The 24,971-nt window shown below is 41.7% G+C and overlaps 1 long non-coding RNA gene across 2 annotated transcripts in view; it reads left to right on the top strand.

Moving 5' to 3' along the window:
* LOC145526210 (uncharacterized) overlaps positions 1–21,523 on the top strand; it is a 49,747-nt gene extending 28,224 nt beyond the window's left edge. The window contains exons 2-5 of one of the 2 annotated variants that reach the window (XR_014068764.1): positions 17,252–17,351; positions 19,010–19,409; positions 21,099–21,314; positions 21,425–21,523. This is a non-coding gene — a long non-coding RNA (uncharacterized LOC145526210). Of the gene's footprint in view, positions 1–17,251; positions 17,352–19,009; positions 19,410–21,098; positions 21,330–21,424 lie in introns of those variants that run through there. The other variant, XR_014068765.1, reaches the window with a different exon arrangement.
* Positions 21,524–24,971: the final 3,448 nt, after the last annotated feature.

The following is a 24,971-nucleotide window of genomic DNA, read 5'->3' as shown; positions in this document are numbered from 1 at the left end:
TTTGCAAGTGAAATTTGAAATGGGGCCAAGAGAATTCATGTGCAATATTTCCAGAAGGTTTGGTTTTCCATGGAGACAGATGCTGTTTTGTATATATGTAAACACAAAGATATGTAGATATATAGACAGTTTCTCATTGATTATTTCAAGATACTGGAAGACATGAATTGTGGGTAAGGAGAACTGTTGAGCAGGGAGTTTTAGTCAATTTGTAGGTACTTTAAAGCAATTGTGATGGATGTGGGAAAAGAAATCAATGGAGAACCATCAATAGGAACTTCACTGTAAATACAATATCCTAACAGCCTGACTAGTCATCAGAAATACTGCCTATCAGTAACATGGGCAAATTAAAAGGGGAAAATAAGACCTTTGCATATAAGTCATAAAAATAAAACATGGACTTTGCTTCACAAATGATGAGGCAAGCATGGGGGGAGGGGGCAGACAACAGACAAAATCAGTCCTGGTTCTAGTCTACAATTATTGGTTCGGCCAAAAAGTTCTTGCAGGTTTTCTATAAGATGCTTTGGAAAAACCCAAACAAACTTTTTGGCCAACTGATACAATCACAATTTCCATTTGCATAGAAGATTTTATTGCAATTGACTCTCATAAATAAGAGAAAGCTGGCTCAGAGGGTTCACTCAGAATCACAGGATGTACACACAGGAAGTTCAGACTTAATCCCAGGTCATTCTTTCTCATGTAGGGTGCTTTCCATTTGTCCACCCTTGCTGTGGGAATTAGGTGTTTTCTTTGAGCTTCAGTTCTGTCCTTATACAGTGTTCTCTGTCTTCAGAGAATCTTTTTCTCATTGGCCTTTCTTTAAGGACTTGGTAAAGTAGGCTCACTTAATGCCTATTCTTTAGAAATAAGACCTTCCTCTCGAGTCAGCAAATGCCCCAGGGCTGCCCTGAACATCCTGATGTATCATTTGGCCCCTGGTGGGTCTCCACACCCTCTCTTCATCTGCTTCTTACCTGAGACGCCTTCCAGCCTGGAATTTCTGTTCATTGCCCAGTCAAAGGTAAGCCCGCAGAAAGCGGGTGATAACAAGTAACTTCCTAGGTGGCGCTAGTGGTAAAGAACCCACTTGCCAATGCAGGAGACTCAAGAGATGTGGGTTTGATCCCTGGGTTGGGAAGATCTTCTGGAGGTGGAAATGGCAACCCCCTCCCATATTCTTGCCTGGAAAATTCTACGGACAGAGGAGTCTGGTGGGCTACAGTCTATAGGGTCACAAAAGAGTTGAACACTACTGTGCACACGTGCACACACACAACAGATAACTTGAAGATGCATTAAACAGATACATCCTACAATTCCTGGCACCTCTATACTCCCCACTTCCAACTACAGACCAGCCCTGCTTTCAAATAATTTCGATTTTCTTGCTCAGCTCACTGACTTTTTGCCATCACTCACATCTACACTGATAAAATAACTCTCAAGAGGGAGTTTTAATTTGTGCTCCTTGTGGCCAGGTCTCCTCTTTCATGCTTCCATCTCTAGTTATTGAACTCTTTGCTCTATTTCTTTCTCTCAGGTTGTTGGAAATACTCTCAATCAATGAATTATCCACCTCCTACTTACCAATATATTTGGGAGCTTTGTGCTCTCCAACAGATCAGAGACGGACATGAAGGTTGCTGTTAAATGTGTAGGCCAGTAAATACACCTATTTGATGACCTTTGCATCCATTCATTGTACTACAGTTAGATACAGGGAAAAATTGTCCCCACGTTAGGTTCCTTCCATCCCATACCCATCAAAATTTTTCCTGACCCCCTTGGAGACTGAGGAAAGGTAGCAGTGGTAAGGATTTATTGCTCTTCCTTGATATGTGTGAATAAATTGCACCGTTCCAACAAGATCTGGACTCATACAACAGACTCTCCCTGCCGGCTTGGCTGTGTTCTCTGTTCCACAGACAACAAAGGATGACAGGTTGTAAGTTTCAGCATCAGAAGAGAGCAACTGGCTTCCGTTGGCAACCTCACTTGTTAACTGGCAGCTCCGAGAAACAAGATTCCCTGGGTCATCTAAGGACAGGCAGGAGCTGATGAGTTTAAGAAGCGGCAGCAAAGAAGGGGTTGATGGCAGTTCTATAGCCCTGCAGCGCCTTGGTCCCCCTCTCCCTCTGCCCTTTCTCCTCTGCAGAGTTCTCATCCCTTCTCTTGGCCTCACCCTGGTAGAAGGATTGGATTGTAAGAAATATAATAAAAAGCACTCCCATTTCTTGAATAGGTTGGCTTCATGGAAAGGAACCCAGCCCAGCCTTTGTGACTACATAAGTTACCTGCCCAGTAAATGCCTTTCTATCTTCCACAGCAAACCTAGCCAGCTTGGGAGCATCTGTTCCTAGTAAGGAATAAAGTATACCTCTCTGATTTTTTTCAGTGGAAGACTCCCAAATACTTAATTTTAATTCAGAAGGTATACCTGTGGCTGGTTCATGTTGATATATGGCAAAAACCTTCACAATATTGTAAAGTAATTATCCTCCAATTAAATAAATTAATATAAAATTAAAAAAAGAAAATATTACAAATCTAGCTAGGTCATAAATTATATTTAATAAATATTTTGTCCCAAAAGCACTTACACAATAAATCAACTATACCTCAATAAAATTTTAAAAAAGAAGATAAACAGAAAAGAAAAGCAAGCCAGAAAAAAAAAAAAAAAAGACTGGATGGACCCATATTAATGGGTCCATTAGGTTTTAGATTTCACTTAAAACCAAAATGATATTTTTTTAAAAAATGCATTCAGGAAAGAGGGTTAACTTTTTATTTGCCAGGTAAAGGCAAATGCCCTTTATGACTGCTGTCACATCAATACATAAAGGTAATTTTAAAACCAATAACTCTGGAAAGAGTATAGTCTTAAAAAAACAAACCAAAAAGAACTTCCAAAGAAATAAAAGTCAGCAGCCTTATACCAACTTCACCAAACAAAAACAAACACACTTCATTTGGGAATGATTTTAGATTTGCAAAACAGTTGCAGAGGTGATAGAGTTCCCATATACCCTCACTCAGTTTCTAGATCAGCTTTAATACTTGGCTACACTTAGACTGTTGCAGCAGCATTTCTCCTCCTCATAGCATAAGTCCTCGACTCCCATGTGGTGCCTCAGTCCCATCTTGGGTGCTAGGCTAAGCCTGACCAGCATAGTAGGGATTTGCACAGACCCAGCCATGTATTCTGGCAGCTCCAAGAAATAAGAGTTGACCTTGTGGACGGCCGAGCCAGCCCTTGGGTCCCAAATCTGAGCCAACGACACACTGAACGTCTACCTCATTCACAGGAGCAGCGTCCCCTTTAAGCCTCCATCAGAATCCCTGAGTCAGGAACTGTGTGCTTTCCTCCCAGCTTAGGGAATAACTCAGTCACTTGCTCTTAACTTTTGCCTGTCTTATCTATATCTCCCAGGGGCCGTGCCCTGCTCCTGCCTTTATTTATCCTGATGTTGTCTATGGACCTGGATCACTACTGAAAATCAGGTCTGCTGGTATCACACTTTTTACATTTTGTGTCCTGGCTGCTGGACTAAGCTTTCTTTTGACTCCTACTCTCTTGAATGAATTAATCTAGGCCCATGTCCACACGCTTCTGGGGCTTCTTGCAATCTGCTGAAACTGACCAGGCCACGCTTGATTACATCATGAATTATGATAATATTTAACTTTATTCAGTCATTTTTATGCAAACATTTACAACCTGTCACTTTTTAGGCTCCATTTTGGAGGTTTATAGAGATGAATAATACAGACTTTCTTTCAGAGAACTCACAATCTAGCAGAAGGTATAGGTGAGAAAAGTGAGGATTTCCATACGACAGTCATTAGTGTGAGAAAGCTGGGGCAGGGTAAGTGAATAGGTAAGACTCAATCCCGTATATGAAGGGACACACAGAATAGCAGATTTGAAGAGAACAAAAGACAGTTTGAGGGCTTCCCTGGTGGCTCAGTGGTAAAGAATCCGCCTGCTAATGCAGGAGACACGGGTTCAATCCCTGATCCGAGAAGATCCTACAGGCTATGGAGCAACTAGGCCCATGCACCACAACAACTATTGAGCCTGTGCTCTAGAGCCTGGGAACTGCAGCTACGGGGCCTGAGTGCTGCAACTTCTGAAGCTGGTGCACCCTTGAGCCTGTGGTCCACAAGAGAAACCCCTGCAATGAAAAGCCTGTGCACTGCAAATAGAGAGTAGCCCCTACTTGTTGCAACTAGAGAAAAGCCTGCACAGCAATGAAGACACAGCATAGCCAAAAATAAACAAATAGATATTATTTTAAGAAGTGTCATAAATTATATTTGAAATAACAACAGGACACCCAGATGAAGATGTCCATTGTGCATCGAAAAGAGAAGCTGGGCAGAGGAGAGACATGTAGGCTGAACTTTTGCTGGTTTGTCAGAATACAAAGGCAGATTGAATTCTAAGGCCACTCAGATATCATGGATAGAAGGAAAAGAGGGCTTAAAAAAGGGACCTGGAAGAAATCAGCACTTAAGGGGTACGAGGGACAATATCAAGCAATTTCAAAAAGTACCCTTCCAATGCGAAGTGTGGGGAAAGAGGTGTTTATTCACATCCTCTCTTCCCGCACCTTAGCTCTCTCCCTGTTGTGAGATCTGCCCAGGCAGGCGGCCACTGGGTATCACTCTCTGCTTTTGCTGAAACAAAGAGCAGGAAAGCCCAGCGTCATGGCCTCTGCTATGAAGGCATCAGAATACTCATTCTCCTCCAGGTTGTTCTGGATATTGGTGAAGTTGAAGGAGAAGCCAGGCATATCTACAGTCCCTGAATAGATTTCACTATCCTTGTCCCTAATGTGGAGATAAGACATGGAACGTTCAAAGGTTCCTGGATAGCTCAGTTGGTAAAGAATCTGCCTGCAATGCAGGAGACCCCGGGTTTGATTGCTGGGTTGGGAATATCCCCTGGAGAAGGAATAGATTACCCATTCCAGTATTTTGGGGCTTCCCTTGTGGCTCAGCTGGTAAAGGATCTGTCTGCAATGTGGAAGACCTGGGTTCAATCCCTGGGTTGGGAAGGTCCCCTGGAGAAGAGAAAGGCTACCCACTCCAGTATTCTGGCCTGGAGAATTCCATGGACTGTATAGTCCATGGGGTCGCAAAGAGTTTGACATGACTGAGCGACTTTCACTTTCATTCAGTGGCATTCTGAGAAAGGCATTCTGTGCTCCTGAGACAGAGGTTCCCTGGGTATCACCAAAGAGTGATTGAAACTGGTAAATGTTCAGGTTCCCAAAGAGCTTCCAATACAATAAGGACCCCCAAAGAGCCTAATGCATAAAGGATAAACTCCACGGTCTGTACTTGGAAACTAGAGACACTGGTATATGAAATCTGTATCCAGCAAGAAAAAAAAAAGATGAAAATGTGCAATTGTAGTGATGGTGCCCAGAAGTGTAACAAACACATTGAAGCATCCAGCTTATTCCTTGTGTTGAATGAACTGATAATGATTAATAATGAACATTGTTTTCAAGCTCCAGAATATGCAGCTAGATACCAAACAGCAGTATTATTATTGTACTGTGGATGCTGTTGGCTCCCTGGTTTCAAAGTGAGTCTGAAATACATACATGAACCTTACTTGTTTCTCTGGGAAATTCGAGAACACGATGTGGGTTCCACTGGGATCTCCTATCTGCATGCAGACCTTTCTTTAAAATCTCTCAAGTCTCCAGCAACAGATCAGTTATTCTCACTGGACTCTCAGGCCACTTCTTTCCATCCTACCTGAAGGAGGGTCTCATAGAGGCATTTTTAAGTGGCACAGATGAATTAATGTCGGACAAGACTTGGCAAATGAACCGGGGTATCTAAAGACAGCTAGTGAAGACTACCCTTATCCTGTTAGAGAAGACCAGAGCCTTGATAAGGCACCCTGTGTCTATGTGACCAGATACCCTGGAAAAGGTTCACCTAGAGACAAAATAGGAAGAAGGCAATGGCACCCCACTCCAGTACTCTTGCCTGGAAAATCCCATGGATTGAAGAGCGTGGCAGGCTGCAGTCCATGGGGTCACTAGGAGTCGGACACGACTAAGCGACTTCATTTTCACTTTTCACTTTCATGCATTGGAGAAGGAAATGGCAACCCACTCCAGTGTTCTTGCCTGGAGAATCCCAGGGACGGGGGAGCCTGGTGGGCTGCCGTCTATGGGGTCGCACAGAGTCGGACATGACTGAAGTGACTTAGCAGCAGCAGAGACAAAATATAGGAACCAATTCCTGCTGACAGTGGGATCCACTGATGCTGTGGGTTGTGGGGAGAAGGCTGGAAACTGGAAGAAAGTCTGAGAACTGTTTGTAAGAATATCCTTTCTTGAGTGCAAACTTGTTCATGCCAGTCTTATGAGCTGCCACAATTATTTGCCCTAAAATGTTTCTGCAATTTTATACCCTGAGAATAAGGAAAGAAATCATTATTTAATTTGATCTTCTTAGCATTCCTATAAGGAACAGATATCAACATGCCTAATTTTCAGAAGGGGAAGCAGAAACTAGATTTATTTATCCAACAAATATCTACTGACCACCATTAAGTACCAACATCTACTATGTGATGAGTATAAGATCTGATCTTTGCTCTTACACAGATTGAAAATTGGGATAGGAAGAAATAAGCAATTAAATACAATTTCAAAATTTTAACCATGTGAAAGGATACCGTAGATTCTATTGTTTGTTTGTTTTTTCCAGTTTTTTTGCTGACTATCTTTCTGGTGTCATTTCCTAACGGGCACCTCTCTGATGCTTTCCCTGTGGGAAGAATATTCTTACCTCACTGAGATCAAGTTTGGATGTATGATGTGCTTTGACCAATGAACCATGAGTGGAAGTGATCTATTCCATATCCAGGCAAAAGTTTATAAGAGTCGCATTGTGGTTTTGCCATTGCCTTGTTTCTCTCTGGGTTGAGAGTAGAGTGTTCCAGATAGAGGCTGCCGCATCACCGACTCAAGGGACATGAGTTTGAGTAAACTCTGGGAGCTGGTGATGGACAGGGAAGCCTGGTGTGCTGTAGTCCATGGGGTCACAAAGAGTCGGACACGACTGAGCGACTGAACTGAAATGCAGACAGCGCATGGAGGAGAACCTCAGCCTTCCCACCGCCAATGTGAATAAGACAAGAATGAGAAATGAACTCTTTGTTTCTGGAAGCCACTAAGAACTGTGTTTGTTAGGTAGTATAACCTAGTGAAATCTGTTTAGCACAATGAGTATATTTGTGTGTTGGGGTGAGGGATAGAAGGCTCTGGGAGGTGGGCTCTGAAAGCTTGCTTTGGAGCCAACGTTTTATTGATGAATCAGAGGTCACTGTGTACCCAACATAGTAACCAGATATTCCCAAGTCTATATAGGCCATTTCTCCACCATTGACGTTATTTGCAAAAGACAGGATTCTGAGTAAAATTCACAGAGCACATAATGGAAAGATGCATAACTGAATTTCTGTGTAGATTTAGGAAAATTTCAAACAATTTCTCAAACAGTTATGTTTGGATTAAGTCTAAAGCATGTTTTGCCTCAAGCTCCTTGTTCCTTAATTTTAAATCTGTATGAATCTTTAGGAAAATGGAATCCATATGTTTCTCATTCATTTACCCTTACCTCATCAAAATACAGTTTGAAAGAGTCACTTGATGTTTTAAACTCTTGAAATCATATTTTCCTTCCCAAATTGGGATGCTGCCTTTCCTGTGGTCAGCACCTCAAAGGAAGAAAATATGTTCGTCCTTTTGAGGTGTGGTGAGGTCCTCAGTTCAGACTACTTCTCTCTTTTGGCCACAATGAAAAGTCCTCCAAATGTGGCCTCTGTTTTCATCACTGCATTGCAATCTGCCAAACTAAACCACAAGGTCCAGCCATTGGCACAAGACATATTTCTTTCAAGAAAATGAAAGATTCAAAACCAAGAGTCCAACATGTCGCCAGGCATCTCCTCTTTTCATTGACCCAATCCTTCTCTTTGCAACCAGGTCAACTTCAGTACTTTATATCCTATTTCTAGCTAATGAGAAAAGTAATTTTGAAATCTTCCTTCATCACTATTTGGGAAAACATGAAACATTTTTGTCATGTCCTAACTAGCCTTTTGTCCTTCATCCTAGCTTATTATTTTAATCTCTCTCCCTTAATGTCAGGCTACTTGTAATTTCCCAAACAAGACCTATTTCTGCAGCTTTCCGAAGACTGTTTTCGCTAACCAGATGTCTTTATCCCCCTGGTCAGATTCCTTCTTGCTCTTCTTCCAGGTTTTGCTGGGAAGTGCCTTGCCCTATGATCTCCATGCAATTTTGTGCTTCATTTCTAGTGCTCTCACATGGCCATGCACATGCTTCCATTAACGTTTATCTTATGGTGTTATTGGAGAAGGCAATGGCAATCCACTCCAGTACTCTTGCCTGGGAAATCCCATGGACAGAGGAGCCTGGTAGGCTGCAGTCCATGGGGTCGCTAAGAGTTGGACACGACTGAGCAACTTCACTTTCACTTTTCATTTTCATGCATTGGAGAAGGAAATGGCAACCCACTCCAGTGTTCTTGCCTGGAGAATCCCAGGGATCGGGAAGCCTTGTGGGCTGCCGTCTATGGGGTTGCACAGAGTCGGACACGACTGAAGCAACTTAGCAGCAGCAGCATGGTGTTATAATTATTTATATGCAGAGTAATCTCCTCCAATAGATTGTGTTCTATTTGAGGGCAGGGGACAGGTCTTATTTATTTTTGTTTCCATGACATTGCCAGAATAAGAGGCCTTAATCATAGTTCACCTGTTGACTATGGGGTTAAATACTTACATGGCTAAATGACATTTAATAGTCATGGTTATACTTTTACTGCTCTGAGAGAATATAAAGATATATTCTGGTTTGGAGAAGTGGGATTCAGAATTTCACACATACTAAAAAAAATCAGCATTTAGTATTTCTTCAAATTATTATATAAAAAAAATACTTCTGCTGAAATGAAAAAGTAGGAGGAGGAGAGCCGGCTAATTATCCAGAAAATTTGACAGTGTAGCCTGGATAGGGTGGGTGGTAAGCCCTATGTAGCTCTCTAGGTCTGCAATATTACGCGTTAATTGTGCTTTTATAATATTTCTGAGGTTTTGTTTTGTTTTTCTACCCCTTACTTCTCCAGGCCTTGCTGCTAACCCAGTTTAAGTTTCAGAAAGTGCTGAATTTTCATCAACTGAAGGCATATTTTCTGGGAGAAGCTAAGGGGAAGGGCAGGTAGATTTTTTTACTGGGCTTGGTTACTTTACAATGTTGTTAGTTTCTGGATCTGCTATACATGTACATATATCCCCAACCTCTTGGACCTCCTCCCAACTCCTCCCCCATTTCACCCATCTAGGATAGAGTGCTGTGCTGAGCTCCCTGTGCTATACAGTATGTTCCCACTAGCTAACATGTGTATGTTTCGCACATGGCAGATTTTTTTCATGACCTTCCACATTAAATTATATCTATATCCATATAAATACGTTGTTGTTGTTCAGTTACCAAGTCGTGTCTGACTCTTTGTGACCCCATGGACTGCTTTCTCATCATTCACCATCTCCTGGAATCTGCTCAAACTCATGTTCCTTGACTCAGTGATTCTATCCAATTATCTCATCCTCATACACGTGAGAGATATATATACATGTGAGATATATTTATATCTAGTATACTTATATCTATAATCACATGTATATATATGTATATATCATATGACTATAGATATATCTCACATGTATATGTAAACACATAAATATATATATTATATATGTGGCTATATAGCCCATGGAGTCACAAAGATTTGGATATGATTGAGCATCCACACAATACACATATAAAGAGAGAGAAAGAGAAAAATATAATATGTGTGTGCTTGTGTGTCCCTCTTCATTTGATCTTGGGTGTGCATATATTTACAGGTCAATTTAAATCCAAACTGCCTAATTACAGTGTTGCCTTAAAGGAGAATTCTAGATTTACATTGTGTAGAAGACAAAAAGAATTTCATGAATTAAGCACCCATTGTTACAGTAATAAGCACAGTAAAAGCTGGTTGGATTCTGGCCTTAGTATTTTGAGCAGCAGAAAGAAGAAATAGATTATTTTTTTTATGAGAAGCTAAGCGAATAATTCAAGCAAAATATGGGTGTCTTTTCTTGAAACAATGAAAAGACTCAATCAAAAACTTCCTTCCCCACCTCCCCTTGCCTCAAACCTTTGAGAATCTCTTGCAGGATTTGTTTTGTTAAAACCATGGATTGAGGAGCAGTCAGGGGAAAGGTAGGGGGATAAACTTCATGGAGTATTTCACAGTCAGAAAATCTTGGCTCACATTAAAACTGTGAGCACCAGGAAGTATGAAACACTGATTCTTATCTCCTAAAGAGTTTTACTGTCATCAATGCCCAGAATAAGCTGATGAGTTGAGAGTGGGTGACCTTAATAGATATAACTGTGTATGAGTTCATTGTACCATGAAATTAAATTTTAAATCTGAATTGATGAACAAAAATGCCGGTTTGATATTTTTGAACAATAGTTTGAATAGTTTTGTAACTCTTTCCTTTCCATGAGAATTGATCTGAATTTGGGACTGTGCAAGGAAGCTTCCTGGTTCTGAAGATTGTATCTGAGTTTTCCCACTAATTGGTAAATTATAATTATTTGAGTAAATTGGCAAATCCAATGGCCTCTTCTTAGCCCTCTACCTACCTGCTGTCTCTTGGAAATGACCATTATTAACCGTTATCTTCTTGAGTATCTCCTTTCTGGCTTCAGGACAAAGGCTCCTCCTACTGTTTGGTTGACTCCTTTTTCCTATTTGCTGTTTTCCTCCATGTTACCCAAGTAGCCCTTATCTTATTCCACTGCCACTATCTCCTTTATCCCCTTGGCAGTCTCATTCTTTTTTCTATGTTTAGTCATCACTGCTTTATATGACTCCCAAATCTATACTTCCTCTTTTTTTAGGTATTTATTTATTTGGCTGTTCTAGGTCTTAGTTGCAACATGCAGGATCTTCGTTGGGGCATGTGAACTATTAGTTGCAGCATTTGGGACCTAGCTCCCTGACCAGGGATCAAACCCAGGCCCTGTGCTTTGGGAGCACCGAGTTTTAGCCACTGGACCACCAGGGAAGTACCTCCCCCCCAAATCTATATTGCTATTTGACCTCTTATCTCAGTACACATCCCATATTTTTATTTACCTTCTTGACGGTTCCACATGGATGCTTTCCTAGCATCTCACATCTGTAAAATTAAAACCCAAATCATCACCAGTTCCTCAAGCCTGTATCTTCTCTTGACTTCCCATAAAGAAACAGTAAGACACAAAGGAAACAGAATTCAGAAACTGCCAAGTTCTGAGCAGTGAAGAGATGGAATTGGGAGGTGGAAGGTATTACTAAAACTGTGCCAGTCCCCTTACAGAGTATTTCAGAATTGTCTCTTCACTTGTGGTTTTACTCATTCTCCATTTACTCACCTGTTTATTTATTAATTTATTCACCCATCTATCCATCCCTCCCTTCCTTTCATCATTCATTTAGAAAGCAGTCATTACATTCCTTTTATTTGTCAGACGCACAAACACGGGTAGGACACGGTCCCTGACTTTGAGGAATTTCATAGGAAGATAAAAATGGCATTACATTTTCCAGATGCTGATGGAAATATTTGAAATTTGGGACACCAAGTATGAGATGGTCAGTCATTGAGGAGAGAGAAGTTCACGAAGTCTGCAAAAATAGGGGGCATGAGGCATATCTTATTAATAAAAGATGAGTTGATGTTCATCGTGTACATAGGCCCCAGCTGCTGCATAACAGATACCAGGATCTTAAATGGCCTTGTGTCCGGAAGAGGCAGAGGGTGGAAGACACTGAAAGTTGGAGTTTGAGAGGTAGGCAAGGCCAAACGGTGAAGATGCTGGTGCTCACCATGCATCGGCGTGAGAGTTTTATCCTGAAGTCCTCGGGGAATCACTGAAGAGTTTGGGGTTTGGCAGCTGGGAAGGTACAGCTTCTGTACCTTGGGCTCCTGCTGCCACAATCCTGCCCAATTTTAGTATTTATTGTTCTGGCTTTAGTCTTTGACCGAGGAGAGAACAGCCTCCCCTTCTTGCTTCTGCTCCTCCCAACTCTTGGAATAGCTGTGATAGTTTCTAGTTTTCAAATTAAACTTTACTAAGAGCTAAAGGGAAATAAAAGGAAATTGTTTTAGAAATGTCATCAGTAAAACAATAGTCTAGTTTCCGAAGTACAGATGTATGAGTCAACCATGCTGCTAGAAAGAGTAAAGAGATTCATGTGGTTTCCAAATCTCTTTTGGACTTTTTTTTTATTGGAATATAATTGCATTACAATGTTGTGTTTGTCTCTGCTGTACAATAGAGTGAATCAGCTGTATGTATCCATATATCTCCTCCCTTTAAAACCTCCTCCCACCCCCATCCCTCATCCCAGCCCATCTAGGTCATCACAGAGCCTTGAGCTGAGCTCCATGTGCTTTACAGCAGTTCCCACTAGCTATCTATTTTACACATGGTAGTGTATGCATATCAGTGCTACCCTCCCAATTCATCCCATTCTCTACTCTTCCACCACTGTGTCCACATGTCCATTCTCTACATCTGTGTCTCTATTCCTGCCCTGCCTATAGGTTTTTCTGTACCTTTTTTCTGGATTCCACATATATACGTTAATATACAATATTTGTTTTTCTCTTCCTGACTCACTTCACTCTGTGTGACAGACTCTAGGTCCATCCATGTCTACACAAATGACCCTATTTTGTTCCCTTTTATGGCTGAGTAATATTCCATTGTATATATGTACCACATATTCTTTATCCAGTCTTCTGTTGACAGACATTTAGGTTGCTTCCATGTCCTGGAAAATCTCTCTCTACTGTTCATACTACTCTTACCACCAGTGTTATTACTTCTACCTCTGCCACCATTACTACTGCTCCCATCACCATCACACATGTTAACATTTTAGCAGCTCAAATATACTAAGTATATATCTTATGCCAGTCACTATGCTGTTGCTTTATTGAAAACATCTCCTTTAATCCCCATCAAAAATAAAATGGATGAAACATTTAGCAATATTCCATTTTATACATAAGGAAACTAAAACTCAGATGGAAGTAAAGGGGCATCTCAAAGCTCACAGCAAGTAAGTGATAGAACAAGTGGTCCCTGTCAGCTAGTACTAGCAGGTTCAAGGGGTTTTACTGTCGTCCTTGGCAACCAGAGTCATTCATGCCAGGGTGCACCATAGCTCACACTAAATAATTGCTGGACACACCCAGGCTCCTGTCCTTTCTGTTGGTAAGTGTCTTCTATTTAACTCCTTTGCCCAATAGAGTACTTTACTGGGATGGTAGAGTAACTGCTCTCATCAAAGCAAGTCCCCAGAGCCAAGACTTGTCATTCTCTTACACAGAGCATTTGATGGGGAAGAATGAGTGGGAGAGGTGTTGATTTGACAGGTGGTCACTTATATGTGGCCCAAAGAAAAAATTAATAGACGGGATTCAAATGTGTTTCACTTGTTGTCACCTCTCTTGGAAGAAGGGCTTCTGGGGTAGAGGGAAGTAGTAGACAGACAACTGCAACCTTTCCTTGTGTGGTTTTGAGAGGATTCTTCATGCATTCTTGAGGTTTTTTGTTTTGCTTGTTTCCAATAATTGAACCAACCAAATTAGCTTCAGATGTTAAATAAAATCATCAATCAATTCTGGATTTACTATAACACTGTCAAAGCTAGGGATTCTCAGAAGCCACTGATGATCTCCAGGACCCACTTTCAGGGGACTTGGAGCTAGGACTGGAGGCAGACTTCCCTTCAGAGGACGTGGAGATTATGGTGATGATTCATCATCATCATTAACATGTATAGAGCATATGCCATGTTCTAGGCACATCTGCCAATGTTTTGTATATTTCACAATCACCCTACAATATAGGAATTACTATCCTCATTTCTTTAATTTTTATTTTTTTAGTTGAAGGATAATTGCTCTACAGTGTTGTATTGATTTCTGCTGTACAGCAATGTGAATCAGCTATCAATCGCCAAGTTGTGTCCAACTCTTTGCGATCCCATGAACTGCAGTACATAAGGCTTCCCTGTCCTTCACTATCTCCTGGAGTTTGCTCAGACTCACGTCCATTGATTCAGTGATGCCATCCAACCTTCTTATCCTCTGTCATCCCCTTCTCCTCTTGCCTTCAATCTTTCCCAGCCTCAGGGTCTTTTCCAGTGAGTCAGCCCTTCGCATCAGGTGGCCAAAGTACCGGAGCTTCAGTATCAGTCCTTGCAATGAATATTCAGGATTGATTTCCTTTAGGATTGACTGGTTTGATCTCCTTTCAGTCCAAAGGACTCTCAAGAGTCTTTCCCAGCACCACAGTTTGAAAGCATCAGTTCTTTGGTGCTCAGCCTTCTTTATGGTCCCACTCTCCATAAATGACAACTGGAAAAAAGTCTACATATATCCCCTCCCTCTTGAGCCTCTCTCCCATACCCCCATCCCACCCCTCAAGGTTGTCACAGAACACTGAGCTGAGCACCCTGTGCTATACAGCAGCTTCCTACTAGCTACCTGTTTTACACATGGTACTGTATTTTTGTCAATGCTACTGTCTCAATTCGACCCACTCTCTCCTTCCCTGCTTTGTCCACAAGTCCATTCTCTATGTCTCTCTTCCTGTCCTGCAAATAGGTTCATCAGTACCATTTTTCTAGATTCCATATATGTTTGTGTTAATATATGATATGTGTTTATCTCTTTCTGACTTACTTCACTCTGTATACCATCCCCATTTCTGAGATGAATACATTGAAACTTTGGTAGTTGGGTAGCTGACTCAGTGTCACATGTTTAAGTGTGAAAGTCACTCAATCGCGTCCAACTCTTTGCAACCCCATGGACTATACAGTCCATGGAATTCTCCAAGTCAGAATACTGGAGTGGGTAGCTTTTCCCTTCTCCAGGGGATCTTCCCAACCCAGAGATCGAACCCAGGTCTCTCACATTGCAGGGGGATTTTTTACCAACTGAGCCACAAGGGAAGCCCCACATATTTAAGAGGCAGAGCTGGATTTCAAAACTAGGTCAGACTACCTTTCGTGCTTCACATCAGCACGTCAGTATGCAGTGAAACCTGGACCTCCCTTGATGTCTAAAACCTAGGGATGCTGTTTTCCATCAGTGCACCTATGTTATGTCTTCTTCTCTTTGTGGTCAGCCCCACCTCACCACCCACTGTGTCAGAGGTTTAGACTCTGTCTGTAAAGACCCTGATGCTGGGAAAGATTGAGGGCAGGAGGAGGATGAGATGGTTAGATGGCATCACCGACTCGACGGACATGGGTTTGAGTGGACTCCGGGAGTTGGTGATGGACAGGGAGGCCTGGTGTGCTGCGGTTCATGGGGTCTCAAAGAGTCAGACACGACTGAGCGACTGAACTGAACTGATATCTTCTCAGGTGATTTAGAACCTCTCACACTGACCGCAGCTTATTACCACCTCTTTATCAATTATCCTCTGCTCTTGTTTATCTTTCCAATTCAACCTGAAATTAAAGATGTTGACTCCAGCCTTACACTCTGAATGCACAAAATCACACAGCCTCTTTCTACACAAAGCTCCACACTCCCCAGCAAAGACTCTGGGTTGTATTCTGTGCCACCCACCATGCCCACCTTGGAACAATTTCTTATTTTCCTGCCTTATTCAGCAGCCACCCGTAACTGACCCATACAAAGAGACTAATGAAATAGATGATGTGGCAATGTTAATGAGAAAGCAAAAACCAGACATTTTGAGGAAAAGTCCTAATGGCAAAGAGCTGTCAGTAATTTTGTTCCAGAGGCAGTGACTTCACTTGTAAGCATCATAGCTAATCAAATTGGAAGTTTCTTTTCTTGCTCTATGTGTGTGTGTGTGTGTGTGTGTAACAATTTATTTGAACATGGAATCTTTAGAGAGGCAATTACAGTGCCAGAGAAATAGCTCTTCCTTCCCAAATTCAAATGGTGTAGGGCAGCTATTGCAAATAAACCCATTTTCTTAGATCATCTCAACGTTCCAACTCTTCCTTGGTGCTCAAGTGCAGAGCTGCTCAAGGAAGATGAAGCATCCACCCAGTTCTTTGCCAAGTGAACAATTATTTATAGCCCTGAGAGTTTTCTGAAGTGCAAGCAATAATAATTGTTTATATCATCATCACTACCATCACAGTCTCATCTTCTTTGGCACTTTACAGTGTGGTAACAAAGTGTTTCCACACCTAATTTATCCTTTGATCCTTATTAAAACCACTGTGTGAATTAGGTATTGCTGACCCCAATTGCATATAAGGAAATGGAGCCTCAAGGAGGACAGACTACAGAGAATGAAATCTGTGCTAATTCCCAGGCCTCCTGACTTCTAGGCCAATCTTATTACATCATACCTTACTGGGTAGTCAGGGCTAAATGATACTTACATGGGTGAGCAATGTGACAAAGTGGGAACGACCAATAATTTTGGAGGCTGATTCCTTGGGATTCAAATCCTAGCTTTGGCACTTGCTATTTGTGTAGCCTTGGACAAGTTACTTGAGATTTAGTTTCCTCATGTATAAAATGGAGCTAAAATGACTATTAACAATGCTGAGGTGAAGGTTTAATAAAATAATGCTATAGAGTACTCTGGCTTAACACAAAGCAGGTGTTTAATATGTGGGAGGTTTTTGGTTTTTTTTTAATTTCAAGATATCCACCATCTACCTTCTTTCTATTGAGAGATATAAAAGCTCTGAAAAGCAAATTTTTAAAAAAATAACTCATTTCACTGCAAAACTTATCTTAAGTAGACTTTTAGCTAATCTTGTATTTTTTATCTTTTTAAAAATGTTTTTCACTAGATTTTTTCACCTTAGTGAAAAAATGTATGCTTGCTGCAGAAATACTACTGTTTTTGCTGCCACAGACTGCCAGGGTATATTATATAATATTCAACATATCACCTTCTTTCTAAAATTCAAAATATTCTGCATTCTGAAGTGTAACTGTCCATGAAGGTATTGGTAAATGACTGTGCATCCACTCTTCCACACTGGTAATACTAGCATTAGGAAAGGCTACTAGTATTTCTGTTATTCCTGATCCTTAGGTATTTGCTTCTTTTACCTACAGGGGTTGGGCTGTCATGCCAGTGGGTGTAGAGTTCTGAAGGCCTGGTGCTGGAATGGAGGAGACAAGCTAAAAGCGTTAGCCACGGGATGTTTAGACCAAGGTGGGTTGGAGAGAAGTAAGTCTTGAATGCCTGAGAAAGTGAGCAAGGATGCTGAGTGCAGTGGCCAGGAAAGGGAACTGTACCAGTGCAGGCCCTCTGAGAAGCAGATGCCAAACAGAATGAAACCTGCAAGAGATTTAGAGGAGGTAACACATGTACATGATAAGGCAGCACAAGTAAGCAGGGGCAGACTTGAGATCACGATTCTGGACTGACACCTGTGAAAGGAGAATGAGAAGAAATGAGGGTGAGGTAGGAAGACTCAAGTGGCCCCAGAGCACAGAGAATGCTTCAGGCAGGCTGATGGGAGCCCCAACTACAGGTTCACTAGGGGAGGACTGCCCTGGGCAGAAACAGCCCCGCTCTGTCACCCTCTGTGATCAGTCATTGGCTGGGAGCACCCCGTAGGGACTGTGGCCTTGGCACCATCACTGGGGAGGACCCAAAGGTGCAGCATCTGGAGGTTGTCAGGCAGGTGCTCTCCTTGTGGTGGTTCTTTTAAAGGCAGGTCTGAGCAGCGAGTCTTTCTGTGCTGTGCTTAGTCATGTCTGTAGCCTGACAGGCTCCTTTGTCCATGGGATTCTCCAGGCCAGAATCCTGGAGTGGGTTGCCATACCCTCCTCCAGGGGATCTTCCCAACCCAGGGATCAAACCCAGGTCTCCAGCATTGCAGGCCAATTCTTTACTGTCTCAGCCATCAGGGAAGCCCAAAAATACTGGAGTGGGTAACCTATCCCTTCTCCAGGGGAACTTCCCAACCCAGGAATCAACCCAGCATCTCCTGCATTGCAGGCAGATTCTTTACCAGTTGAGCTACCGGGAAACCCCAAAGGCTGGCTTGTCCAGAGCAGGATACAAACCCATGCCTCCAGGGGAGACTGCAACCTGAACGCAGCGCCTTAGACCACTCAGAATGCCACTAAAGTCAGACTTTATCAGAGAAGGCATGCTGAATCTGGCCAAAATGTGTTAGAATCTGGGGAAATTAGAAACAAGTGAATGGGAACATATCATATTAAAATTATAAAACAATTTCTAAAGACCTCAGAGGAGATTCACCATGTTAGCTCTCTGGCTGGTGGGTTTGTGCATCAGCCCAACTAATGTGCGTGCCAGGGCAGAGTTCCCAAGGCATTGGGAATTGTCTCCAGTTCATGCCACCATACCCGGAAAAGAAAAATCATTGAGTCATCCACTCAGTTCCCTGTAGTCAGCTAGGGCAATCACCCCACAATTCCTCCCTTTCAGTCCTTCTTCAGAACGCTGCTTGTGGAATTCCAATGCCCTGCCCACAGCAGGCCCCCAGCATGCACAGTCCGTGTGCTAGTACAAAGGCTGGAAAGCGTTGCTTCGCAGGTCTGATAGCTCCACTCAACACGGAAGGCCATCTTAGTCCCTCTCCCCACTTGGAGCTTTTCTACCAGTTTCTAACTTGATCAGAACCTTCATTTAAGAAGAAAGATTTGGGGGTCTTCCTCTGAGCTGAAGTTCACAGAGCTGGTCATTACATAGGGCAAGGAAACCTGCTGGAACCGGCAGACAATACACTTCAAGGGACCAGAAATCTGAGTCAATAGGTGTTTTCTTCAGAAATCAATACTAATATATCTGGTGCTATTGAGCATCATTAACTATGTGTTGGTTCTTTTTATTCTCAGCTCAGAATTGTTCTAAATGTGTTCTGCATGCAAATGAGTATTTAGAGCTGATGCATTAATGCTGTCTCCAAGCACCGGGTGTGTGTCCAATCTCAAGTTCATTGACAGACTGAGGAGTTGATGAGCTGTACTGAGTTGTCGTCATATTGCTGTTGCACACCTCATCATGGAACTCTCTCCTGTTGACCAGTCACGTGCCCTCCCAATGCCAGTGGAAATTGAGAATGAACACTGAGTAAGAGCTGTGGTACCCTGTAAGCAAGAGTAGTATTTGGATGCTGGCATTTGGAGACCAGAAGTGAAATGCATAGAGCACCTCTACAGACAGCCCCGTTTGGTTCTCCCTACAGCCTGTGTCTGCACCCTAGCTCCCTTTACAGAGTGGCTCAGGTCACTTCTGGTGAGTTGAATAGAGTAGAAATCATTAGATGTCACTTCTAATACTAGGTAACAACAAGATTGTGCATTCTGTCTTGGGTACACTTCCCAAAACTCTTGGGTACACTTCCCAAACCTCTGAGTCACTTGTTCTGAGAAGTCAGCTGTTCTCTGTACTCTGAGGTAGAGGCCTCAGCCCTACTTGGGCTGAGGAAGAAAGAGATGATTTTTAACTCCAGAAACAAGGCCAAGTGATAAGTGTATCTATAAAGTAAAGGAGATATATTCTATCATCTTTGAGATCTCTTTTAAGGCAAAAGCCCTAAGAGACTTGTAAGTAAAAATTCAGAAGGTAATTATATGGAAAAAAAAAAAAAAGACCAAGTCCAAGTTGTTCAGTCCCTGCCAGGCTTCCATCAGTGGGTTTATATAGAAGTTTAAGTTCCACATACAGATGTAACCATTTGAGTTTCCACTGGAAAATTCTTTTTTTTTTTTTTCCTGATATAGACTATGTAATAGCTCTGTCCCTATAAGAAAAGGGGGCTCTAGAAGATTTCATGATAAAGCATGAAATTTAGAGTCACAGACTTGCGATCAAATTCTGCCTGTCCTGCCTCATAGCTCTCTACCTTGCTGCATCTATAAAACTGATGCAATGACTATGGGCCTCGTGTGACTGATATGAAACCTAAATGTGAGAACTGAAACAAACTGCTTGCTGATTGAATGTGATGGAAAAATGGCAGTTTCCACCATACCCAAGGCCAGAATCAGAATGGATTCTCTCATCTCTGTGATGCTCCTTAATTTAGAAAGATGAATGAACTAGGCTTTATGGGGTCATGGGAGGCACCAGTAAAACCAAAATATTGGGTTGACCAAAAAAATCTGTTGGGGTTTTTCCATAAGATATAACAGAAAAACATGACGAACTTTTTGGCCAACTCAATAGAAGAGAATGGAGTTCCATAAGCATGTGACGGAACCCCGGAGAATAGCACACTCGAAACTAAAAATCAGCACCACTCTTCTCCAGCATGGCACACCTCTCTGAGAGGAAACTTTGCACAAAGGAGGCAACGGAGCATTCTCACATACCTCCAGCAGCTGCCCTAATACATGGATCCAGTGACAGATTACACAATCCTAGAGCCAACAGCCAATACTTAGCATTAACTCTGAGAGATTTGCACATAAATAATAGTAAAGTTTAAGAACTGTTCTATTGTCTCTGGAAGAATGCCTGGACCCACGTGATGGCATAGGAGCTAAATAAAATACAACAGGTTTTAAAAATGCATTATATTAGTCATCTATTGCATGTTCACCTTTTATTCCAAACTCAGAGGCTTAAAACAGTAGACATTATCTTAGTTTACGTATGTGGTCCAGAAATCCAGGAGCAGTTTAGCTGTGAGTCTCTTGCGAGTTGAAGTCCTGGGATTGGCTGGGGTCACAGTTAACCCCAAGCTTGACTAGGGGAAGGATCCCCTTCTAAGATCACTCATATGCTTGCTGGCATCCCCCACAGTTCTCTGTAGGCTGCCTGAGTGCCCTCATACCATCACTGCTCATGAGAGAACAGCTGACTTCTCAGAACAAGTGACTCAGAGGTTTGGGAAGTGTACCCAAGACAGAATGCACAATCTTGTTGTTACCTAGTATTAGAAGTGACATCTAATGATTTCTACTCTATTCAACTCACCAGAAGTGAAGTCACTAAGTGTAACCTACATGCCGGTGAAGAAGAAGGAAGGTTCATCTCTTAAGCAAGAGAGAATCAAAAAAAAAATCAACACATCTTTAAAACCAGCACATGTATTTAAAGGAAGAATTCAATTAAGAAATTGAATTGGTAGTCATGCAAAGATCTCAAATGGGAGATGGTGAAATCTGAATGGACTCTATTCATTCTGAATAAAAGGTGGGTGAGGTTCTCAAACTGTCTGGGTGAGCCTGCTGTGTGCATAGAATACACTTCCTCTTCCCTCTGGGCTCAGAGCTGCAGACTAGCTTTTCTAACCTCCTTTATAGGTACCTGGGATGGTGAGTCTGAGTTCTGGCCAATGAAATATACGGAAGAGATTTCCACCCTTTCTAGTCTTCTCCATTAAAAAAAAAACAAAAACAAAACTTCTTCCAATTTCTCTTTTTGTCTCTACTGAATGGAGATATTGACTGGAGATGACTCAGGACTTAGTAGAGGATGGAGCCGTAGAGAAAGGAACCTTGATTGCGTGCGTGCTCAGTTGTGTCCAACTCTTTGTGACCTGATGGGCTGTAGTCTGCCAGGATCCTCTGTCCAACTGGAGTGGGTTGCCAATTTCCTACTCCAGGAGATCTTCCCAACCCAGGGATCAAACCCATGTCTCTTTGAGTCTCCTGTATTGATAGGCAGATTCTTTACCTCTAGCGCCACCTGGGAAGCCCAAGAGAAAGGAGCCCAGGTCCCTAAAGAAGCTGTTGGCAGTTTGCCTGATAAGCACATTTGATTTGAATCTATATGAGCAAAACTAAATTTTTATCTGTTAAACCTTTGGAGCTTGGAAAGTTGTTTCTTACAGCAGCTAGAATAACTTATTCTATTTCACTGTCTTATAAGGGAACTACTTCAAAGGTAATAGATGAAATAATGTTGAGTCTCTAAGATCTTCTAAACATGAATTAATACAATTATATTCATGTAAAGGCTTTTTTAAAAATCCAACAGTAAACATATAAAATTGTTATTTAAAACATCTGTGTGCCCTATAACTGATAAATTGCTATTATTACTTTAATTCTTAGAATATAATCTGGGGAAAGGACCAGTAACTTTTGCATCCAAAACTTTTGCTCTTTGTAATATGGAGTTCATCCTAGGACATAAAATTATTAACCAATAGAACATATTTAATCTACTTGGCTTTGGGGAAAATCAGCTAGTAAGCAACATAGTATAATGAATAAAGGTATAGTCTTTGGAGTTACAAGGACCTGGTATCCTTTCTGTTCCACCACTTTTAACTCATATAACCTTAAATTTCTTATTCAATTTATTTGAGTCAGTTTCCTGATCTATAAAATGAGGATGATGATGATAACAATTGTATAATTTACCTGATAAGAATCCAGTGATAATTAACTGAGATCTCTGTAAAGTACAGAAACTACACAGTGTTCAAAAAGTGTAAACCATTATTATTATCTTTGTTGCATTTATGTTATTTTGGGCAGGGACAGTAATACTTTGCTAGTCTCTTGCTTTTTGAGGAGAAATAAAGATTACAAATAAGATAGAGGTAAAGATTGTAATGAATTGAAGAGTCAAAAAGACCTAACTTACTAAAGCTAATGGCAACAGTCTCCTGCAGGTCGTATGAGAAAATTTTACTTACTGAGACAAATGAATTTTGTAGGAAAATAGAAGATATAATACCCTCAAAACTTATTTGCCAGATACAAGAGTTTTTAGTCAAAACCCAGGCAAGGGATAAATCACTTAGACATCCCTATTACTTAGATTGTCCTCTGGTTACAAAGAACAGTGAAGAGAACCTGGCGAGGTGGCTTGGTGGCTGTCCCCTGAAAGAGCAAGTGGTGGGTCCATTGTATTCAGAGGGAATGGACAGCTCAGGTATGTATTATGCAGGTATCACAGTGAGGAGAGGGAGTGGTCCATGCTAACAGACAGTACAAGTTCAGCAAGAAATTGAGATAATTTTCAAAGTTTTGTTGACAGTATTATTGCAAGAGTTCAGTCCACCAGGCCAGGTCAATGCAGCAAGCTGTGAAGACCCTGAGCTCTAGCCAAGCTGATGTAATCTGATGCAAGGCAGACTTGGAGCTGAGGTTGGAAGGGAAATTGGGGCAGAAAGACAGTTGTATGGTCTGGGCCAATAGGGATGACTGAGTTTGGGGAGTAGGAAATGGATATGAAGTAATACTGTGACTGCCTTGCCAGGCCAGGAGCCAGATCAAGTTGGCAAACGTTTGTCAGACCTAGGGGTCTTGATTCACTTTTGTCAGAAGCCAGAAATGCCCAGGGCCTGTAGGGAAGTCTCATCAAAAATAGAGACTTTACTTCACTCCATCTACATCTCTGCAAATGACCCAGTTTTGTTCCTTTTTATGGCTAATATTCCATTGTATATATGTACCACATCTTCTTTATCCATTCATCTATTGTTGGACATTTAGGTACACAGTGAAGCAAGTCAGAAAGAGAAAAACAAATATTGCATTATATTACGTATATATAGAATCTAGAAAAATGGTACAGATGAACCTGCTTCCAGGGCAGGAATAGAGACACAGATGTAGAGAACAGACATGTGGACACACAGGGGAGGCAGGGAGGGTGGGATAAATTGAGAGAGTACCACTGACATATATGCACTAGCATAAGTAAAACAGACAGCTAGTGGAAAGCTGCTGTATAGCACAGGGAGCTCAGCTCACTGTTCTGTGATGCCTTAGAGAGGTGTGATGAGGGTGAGGTGGAAGGGAGGGGATATATAGGTAATTCACTTCATTATACAACAGAAACTAACACAACAGTGTAAAGCAATTATGCTCCAATTAAAAATAAATTAAAAAGAATAGATACAGCTAAGGAAAGCTGAAGAAGCCTCATCCAGTCAGTCAGTTCAATCGCTCAGTCATGTCTGACTCTTTGCGACCCCATGAACAGCAACACACCAGGCTTCCCTGTCCTTCACCAACTCCTGGAGCTTACTCAAACTCATGTCCATTGAGTTGGTGATGCCATCCAACCATCTCATCCTCTGTCGTCCCCTTCTCCTTCTGCCTTCAATCTTTCCCAGCATCAGGGTCTTTTCAAATGAGTCAGTTCTTCACACTAAGTGGCCTAAGTATTGCAATTTCAGCTTCAACATCAGTCCTTCCAATGAATATTCAGGGTTGATTTCCTTTAGGATTGACTGGTTGGATCTCCTTGCTGTTCAAGGGGCTCTCAAGAGTGTTCTCCAACACCACAGTTCAAAAGCATCAATTCTTCCATGCTCAGCTTTCTTTATAGTCCAACTCTCACATCCATACATGACTACTGGAAAAACCATGGCTTTGACTAGACAGACCTTTGTTGGCAAAGTAACGTCTCTGTTTTTTTTTTAATATGCTGTCTAGGTTGGTTATAGCTTTTCTTCCAAGGAGCAAGTGTCTTTTAATTTCATGGCTATAGACACCATCTGCAGTGATTTTGGAGCCCCCCAAAATAAAGTCTCTCACTGTTTCCCCATCTATTTGCCATGAAGTGATGGGACCAGATGCCATGATCTTAGTTTTCTGAATGTTGAGTTTTAAGCCAACTTTTTCACTCTCCTCTTTCACATTCATTAAGAGGCTCTTTAGTTCTTCTTTGCTTTCTACCATAAGGATGGTGTCATCTGAGTATCTTAGGTTATTGGTATTTCTCCCAGCAATTTTGATTCCAGCTTGTGCTTCATCCAGACCGGCATTGCACATGATGTACTCTGCATATAAGTTAAATAACCACAGTGACAATATACAGCCTTGATGTACTCCTTTCCTAATTTGGAACCAGTCTGTTGTTCATGTCCAGTTCTAACTGTTGCTTTTT

Source organism: Giraffa tippelskirchi, chromosome 11, assembly GCF_054371585.1.
Source record: "Giraffa tippelskirchi isolate mGirTip1 chromosome 11, T2T-mGirTip1v1.2.pri, whole genome shotgun sequence".
Taxonomy (NCBI): domain Eukaryota; kingdom Metazoa; phylum Chordata; class Mammalia; order Artiodactyla; family Giraffidae; genus Giraffa; species Giraffa tippelskirchi.
Note: the sequence above shows the minus strand (reverse complement) of the source record. Positions and strands in the feature narration are given on the sequence as shown.